At 53.3% G+C, this 7,500-nt stretch overlaps 1 non-coding gene across 1 annotated transcript in view; it reads right to left on the bottom strand.

The window, feature by feature from the left end:
• The window catches only part of LOC148345740 (18S ribosomal RNA), a 1,987-nt gene extending 1,705 nt beyond the window's left edge, over positions 1–282 (bottom strand). The window contains exon 1 of the ribosomal RNA XR_015848483.1: positions 1–282. This exon is cut by the window's left edge and continues 1,705 nt beyond it. This is a non-coding gene — a ribosomal RNA (18S ribosomal RNA).
• Positions 283–7,500: the final 7,218 nt, after the last annotated feature.

Here is a 7,500-nt window from a genome sequence, read left to right as displayed (position 1 = left end):
CGACGGCTGAGCCCCCGCCCGCCGGACACCGCGTGGGTTTTTGTGTCTGATAAATGCACGCGTCCCCGGGGCGAGGCCGGAGCCCCGCCCGCGAGTCGGCGCTCGTTTGCATGTATTAGCTCTGGATTTGCCACAGTTATCCAAGTAACGGTGGAGCGATCAAAGGAACCATAACTGATTTAATGAGCCGTTCGCAGTTTCACTGTACTGGCCATTCGTACTTAGACATGCATGGCTTAATCTTGAAAACAAGCATATGCTACTGGCAGGATCAACCAGAGTGCGTCTGCCGCCGGGGGGGCGCTGCTGGTGGCGGTGCGGCCCTGGTCCGGGACGAGGCTGTGGCTACAGCCGGGCCCGGGGGGCCGCGCGACACTCGTATACGTTCGGACGGGCTGACGAGCGGGTGTCGTGAAACGATGTTTCGCGCGGAGCCCTAGCACGCGTGGCGTCGGGCTCCGCGACGGTCGGACGTCTGGGTGTGGCTCGAGACGGAAGCTCGACCTCGGTTCGTCTTGGTTCTGCCGCCAAAAGGTTCACGCCGAGGCATGGTTTCGCAAGAGGGCCCCGCGAGTGCCAGCCGTGGATCCCGCCTCACTCGTAACTCGTATCGGATTCGTCCGGCCTCACTTTCGTTCGCACATCGGACAGTTATACGTGTGCTTTAGTAGCTTCCGTTCCCTCTTAGTGAGGCCGTCCGTACGTACCGCCCCAGCTCTTTCTGAGGCGGGTATCCACTCGGCTCGGGGGGGCCCAACGTTTGCCTAGTATCCTCGGCGCTGGAGCTTGACCCGCAAAGCCGGAGGAGCCGCACGCCCGAACACCGGCTTGCGCCGGCCGACGTGGGCCCTCCGAGGCGGGTCTCGTGTGCCAATCGCTCAGTTGGGGAACCGGCAGGCCCGTGGGCCGACGCCGGCTCACCCGGGGGTGAAGGGTGCTTCGATGGAGGCCCCCTGTCAGCCTCCGCGGAAGTCCGGCTTCAATACTTTAAAGTTTGAAAAACTTAGACATTTTTCGAGAACCGGAGCTTAGAGGGGTACATGCAAAAGCCAGGGCCGCGGGAAGCGCCCTAAATACTTCAATACTTTAAAATTTGAAAAACTTAGAAATTTTTCGAGAACCGGCATCTTCCCTCGGTAATTGCGAGATGCGAGGCCGCCCCTAGCCTCTGCTCTGTCGGACTCAATGGTCACGGGTGGCCGCTGATTAGCCCTGGTGCTCACCTCTCAAAATTGCGAGTCCCTAATATAATTCTGGCTGTCGGCTGGAGAAGGGGGTATAAAATCGGCACTTGAGGGAACGCCGGGCCCTCAAGTTCGGGGCCCTCTAGCGGATTTTTGAGGTACTGCACTCCCATTGGAAATGCATTGGCCATACATGGGCGCTCCGTCCACTACAATGTAATTCCCTCACAATATCTGCCCCCGCGTGGCCGCGCGATGCTACTGCTGCCCCGTTGGGAATGAATGGGCCTTTCGGAGGCCATAAATACAGCGCCGCTGCATGGATTTTGGCGGTACTGCGGCTGTCGTTGAAAATACATGGACCCGTCTGAATGAATGGGCCTTTCGGATTCCATAAACCCAGCGCCGCTGCATGGATTTTGGCGGTACTGCGGCTGTCGCTGAAAATACATGGACCCGTCTGAATGAATGGGCCTTTCGGAGGCCATAAACTCAGCGCCGCTGCATGGATTTTGGCGGTACTGCGGCTGTCGCTGAAAATACATGGACCCGTCTGAATGAATGGACAAAATATAAATCAGACACTACAGAACACAAGCATAATCCAAGATTACAAAATCATCTCAGCCTTTAAAAGAAACAAAAACCTGAAAGACTACTTAGTAAAAAGTAAATTACCAGAAATCAACATAACACAAACGCAGGGCCCCACATTCTACAAACAAGCCACCACAGTTAGGAACACCGTCACCAACACAAACTACCTAATTAAACAAACAATCACACCTGCTACGGAAAACTGAAAATACATGGACCCGTCTGAATGTATGGGCCTTTCGGAGGCCATAAACTCAGCCAGCGCCGGGCCAGTGTTTGGGGTATTGTGCCCGCCACTAGTGGCTGAATACATAATAATAATAATAATAATAATAATTCCCTTGTATTGTCATTCTGTGTAACAATGTACACAGAACGAAATGTCGATTGCACTGGGCTAGTGTTGAGGGAACGTCGGGCCCTCAAGTTCGGTGGCTTGGAGCGGATTTTTGAGGTACTGCACTCCCATTGGAAATGCATGGGCGCTCCGTCCACTACAATGTAATTCCCTCACAATATCTGCCCCCGCGTGGCCGCGCGATGCTACTGCTGCCCCGTTGGGAATGAATGGGCCTTTCGGAGGCCATAAATACAGCGCCGCTGCATGGATTTTGGCGGTACTGCGGCTGTCGTTGAAAATACATGGACCCGTCTGAATGAATGGGCCTTTCGGATTCCATAAACCCAGCGCCGCTGCATGGATTTTGGCGGTACTGCGGCTGTCGCTGAAAATACATGGACCCGTCTGAATGAATGGGCCTTTCGGAGGCCATAAACTCAGCGCCGCTGCATGGATTTTGGCGGTACTGCGGCTGTCGCTGAAAATACATGGACCCGTCTGAATGAATGGACAAAATATAAATCAGACACTACAGAACACAAGCATAATCCAAGATTACAAAATCATCTCAGCCTTTAAAAGAAACAAAAACCTGAAAGACTACTTAGTAAAAAGTAAATTACCAGAAATCAACATAACACAAACGCAGGGCCCCACATTCTACAAACAAGCCACCACAGTTAGGAACACCGTCACCAACACAAACTACCTAATTAAACAAACAATCACACCTGCTACGGAAAACTGAAAATACATGGACCCGTCTGAATGTATGGGCCTTTCGGAGGCCATAAACTCAGCCAGCGCCGGGCCAGTGTTTGGGGTATTGTGCCCGCCACTAGTGGCTGAATACATAATAATAATAATAATAATAATAATTCCCTTGTATTGTCATTCTGTGTAACAATGTACACAGAACGAAATGTCGATTGCACTGGGCTAGTGTTGAGGGAACGTCGGGCCCTCAAGTTCGGTGGCTTGGAGCGGATTTTTGAGGTACTGCACTCCCATTGGAAATGCATGGGCGCTCCGTCCACTACAATGTAATTCCCTCACAATATCTGCCCCCGCGTGGCCGCGCGATGCTACTGCTGCCCCGTTGGGAATGAATGGGCCTTTCGGAGGCCATAAATACAGCGCCGCTGCATGGATTTTGGCGGTACTGCGGCTGTCGTTGAAAATACATGGACCCGTCTGAATGAATGGGCCTTTCGGATTCCATAAACCCAGCGCCGCTGCATGGATTTTGGCGGTACTGCGGCTGTCGCTGAAAATACATGGACCCGTCTGAATGAATGGGCCTTTCGGAGGCCATAAACTCAGCGCCGCTGCATGGATTTTGGCGGTACTGCGGCTGTCGCTGAAAATACATGGACCCGTCTGAATGAATGGACAAAATATAAATCAGACACTACAGAACACAAGCATAATCCAAGATTACAAAATCATCTCAGCCTTTAAAAGAAACAAAAACCTGAAAGACTACTTAGTAAAAAGTAAATTACCAGAAATCAACATAACACAAACGCAGGGCCCCACATTCTACAAACAAGCCACCACAGTTAGGAACACCGTCACCAACACAAACTACCTAATTAAACAAACAATCACACCTGCTACGGAAAACTGAAAATACATGGACCCGTCTGAATGTATGGGCCTTTCGGAGGCCATAAACTCAGCCAGCGCCGGGCCAGTGTTTGGGGTATTGTGCCCGCCACTAGTGGCTGAATACATAATAATAATAATAATAATAATAATTCCCTTGTATTGTCATTCTGTGTAACAATGTACACAGAACGAAATGTCGATTGCACTGGGCTAGTGTTGAGGGAACGTCGGGCCCTCAAGTTCGGTGGCTTGGAGCGGATTTTTGAGGTACTGCACTCCCATTGGAAATGCAAGGGCGCTCCGTCCACTACAATGTAATTCCCTCACAATATCTGCCCCCGCGTGGCCGCGCGATGCTACTGCTGCCCCGTTGGGAATGAATGGGCCTTTCGGAGGCCATAAATACAGCGCCGCTGCATGGATTTTGGCGGTACTGCGGCTGTCGTTGAAAATACATGGACCCGTCTGAATGAATGGGCCTTTCGGAGGCCATAAACTCAGCGCCTCTGCATGGATTTTGGCGGTACTGCGGCTGTCGCTGAAAATACATGGACCCGTCTGAATGAATGGGCCTTTCGGAGGCCATAAATCCAGCGCCGCTGCATGGATTTTGGCGGTACTGCGGCTGTCGCTGAAAATACATGGACCCGTCTGAATGAATGGACAAAATATAAATCAGACACTACAGAACACAAGCATAATCCAAGATTACAAAATCATCTCAGCCTTTAAAAGAAACAAAAACCTGAAAGACTACTTAGTAAAAAGTAAATTACCAGAAATCAACATAACACAAACGCAGGGCCCCACATTCTACAAACAAGCCACCACAGTTAGGAACACCGTCACCAACACAAACTACCTAATTAAACAAACAATCACACCTGCTACGGAAAACTGAAAATACATGGACCCGTCTGAATGTATGGGCCTTTCAGAGGCCATAAACTCAGCCAGCGCCGGGCCAGTGTTTGGGGTATTGTGCCCGCCACTAGTGGCTGAATACATAATAATAATAATAATAATAATAATTCCCTTGTATTGTCATTCTGTGTAACAATGTACACAGAACGAAATGTCGATTGCACTGGGCTAGTGTTGAGGGAACGTCGGGCCCTCAAGTTCGGTGGCTTGGAGCGGATTTTTGAGGTACTGCACTCCCATTGGAAATGCATGGGCGCTCCGTCCACTACCATGTAATTCCCTCACAATATCTGCCCCTGCGTGGCCGCGGGATGCTACTGCAGCCCCGTTGGTAATGAATGGGCCTTTCGGAGGCCATAAATACAGCGCCGCTGCATGGATTTTGGCGGTACTGCTGCTGTCGCTGAAAATACATGGACCCGTCTGAATGAATGGGCCTTTCGGAGGCCATAAACTCAGCGCCTCTGCATGGATTTTGGCGGTACTGCGGCTGTCGCTGAAAATACATGGACCCGTCTGAATGAATGGGCCTTTCGGAGGCCATAAATCCAGCGCCGCTGCATGGATTTTGGCGGTACTGCTGCTGTCGTTGAAAATACATGGACCCGTCTGAATGTATGGGCCTTTCGGAGGCCATATACTCAGCGCCGGGCCGGTGTTTGGGGAATCGTGCCCGCCACTAGTGGCTGAATCCCGGGCTAGTGTTGGGGGACTTGTGCCCGCCAATAGTGGCTGAATCCCGGGCTAGTGTTGGGGGACTTGTGCCCGCCAATAGTGGCTGAAATCCGCGCCGGTGTTTGGGGAAATGTGCGCGTATTATCGGGCCGGTGTTTGGGGAATTGCGCGCGTATTATCGGGCCGGTGTTTGGGGAATTGTGCGCGTATTATCGGGCCGGTGTTTGGGGATATGCGCGCGTATTATCGGACCGGTGTTTGGGGAATCGTGCCCGCCACTAGTGGCTGAATCCCGGGCTAGTGTTGGGGGACTTGTGCCCGCCAATAGTGGCTGAAATCCGCGCCGGTGTTTGGGGAATTGTGCGCGTATTATCGGGCCGGTGTTTGGGGATATGCGCGCGTATTATCGGACCGGTGTTTGGGGAATTGTGCCCGCCACTAGTGGCTGAGAACTTGGCTAGTGTTTGGGGACTTGTGCCCGCCACTAGTGGCTGAAATCCGGGCCGGTGTTTGGGGAATTGTGCGCGTATTATCGGGCCGGTGTTTGGGGATATGCGCGCGTATTATCGGACCGGTGTTTGGGGAATCGTGCCCGCCACTAGTGGCTGAATCCCGGGCTAGTGTTGGGGGACTTGTGCCCGCCAATAGTGGCTGAAATCCGCGCCGGTGTTTGGGGAATTGTGCGCGTATTATCGGGCCGGTGTTTGGGGATATGCGCGCGTATTATCGGACCGGTGTTTGGGGAATTGTGCCCGCCACTAGTGGCTGAGAACTTGGCTAGTGTTTGGGGACTTGTGCCCGCCACTAGTGGCTGAAATCCGGGCCGGTGTTTGGGGAATTGTGCGCGTATTATCGGGCCGGTGTTTGGGGATATGCGCGCGTATTATCGGACCGGTGTTTGGGGAATCGTGCCCGCCACTAGTGGCTGAATCCCGGGCTAGTGTTGGGGGACTTGTGCCCGCCAATAGTGGCTGAAATCCGCGCCGGTGTTTGGGGAATTGTGCGCGTATTATCGGGCCGGTGTTTGGGGATATGCGCGCGTATTATCGGACCGGTGTTTGGGGAATTGTGCCCGCCACTAGTGGCTGAGAACTTGGCTAGTGTTTGGGGACTTGTGCCCGCCACTAGTGGCTGAAATCCGGGCCGGTGTTTGGGGAATTGTGCGCGTATTATCGGGCCGGTGTTTGGGGATATGCGCGCGTATTATCGGACCGGTGTTTGGGGAATCGTGCCCGCCACTAGTGGCTGAATCCCGGGCTAGTGTTGGGGGACTTGTGCCCGCCAATAGTGGCTGAAATCCGCGCCGGTGTTTGGGGAATTGTGCGCGTATTATCGGGCCGGTGTTTGGGGATATGCGCGCGTATTATCGGACCGGTGTTTGGGGAATTGTGCCCGCCACTAGTGGCTGAGAACTTGGCTAGTGTTTGGGGACTTGTGCCCGCCACTAGTGGCTGAAATCCGGGCCGGTGTTTGGGGAATTGTGCGCGTATTATCGGGCCGGTGTTTGGGGATATGCGCGCGTATTATCGGACCGGTGTTTGGGGAATCGTGCCCGCCACTAGTGGCTGAATCCCGGGCTAGTGTTGGGGGACTTGTGCCCGCCAATAGTGGCTGAAATCCGCGCCGGTGTTTGGGGAATTGTGCGCGTATTATCGGGCCGGTGTTTGGGGATATGCGCGCGTATTATCGGACCGGTGTTTGGGGAATTGTGCCCGCCACTAGTGGCTGAGAACTTGGCTAGTGTTTGGGGACTTGTGCCCGCCACTAGTGGCTGAAATCCGGGCCGGTGTTTGGGGAATTGTGCGCGTATTATCGGGCCGGTGTTTGGGGATATGCGCGCGTATTATCGGACCGGTGTTTGGGGAATCGTGCCCGCCACTAGTGGCTGAATCCCGGGCTAGTGTTGGGGGACTTGTGCCCGCCAATAGTGGCTGAAATCCGCGCCGGTGTTTGGGGAATTGTGCGCGTATTATCGGGCCGGTGTTTGGGGATATGCGCGCGTATTATCGGACCGGTGTTTGGGGAATTGTGCCCGCCACTAGTGGCTGAGAACTTGGCTAGTGTTGGGGGACTTGTGCCCGCCACTAGTGGCTGAAATCCGGGCCGGTGTTTGGGGATATGCGCGCGTATTATCGGACCGGTGTTTGGGGATATGCGCGCGTATTATCG

Source organism: Urocampus carinirostris, unplaced genomic scaffold (genome assembly GCF_059441175.1).
Source record: "Urocampus carinirostris isolate Australia breed hairy pipefish unplaced genomic scaffold, RoL_Ucar_1.0 HiC_scaffold_25, whole genome shotgun sequence".
NCBI classification, from domain to species: Eukaryota; Metazoa; Chordata; class Actinopteri; order Syngnathiformes; family Syngnathidae; genus Urocampus; species Urocampus carinirostris.
The sequence above is the reverse complement of the archived record's forward strand: the minus strand, read 5'-3'. Positions and strand labels throughout refer to the sequence as shown.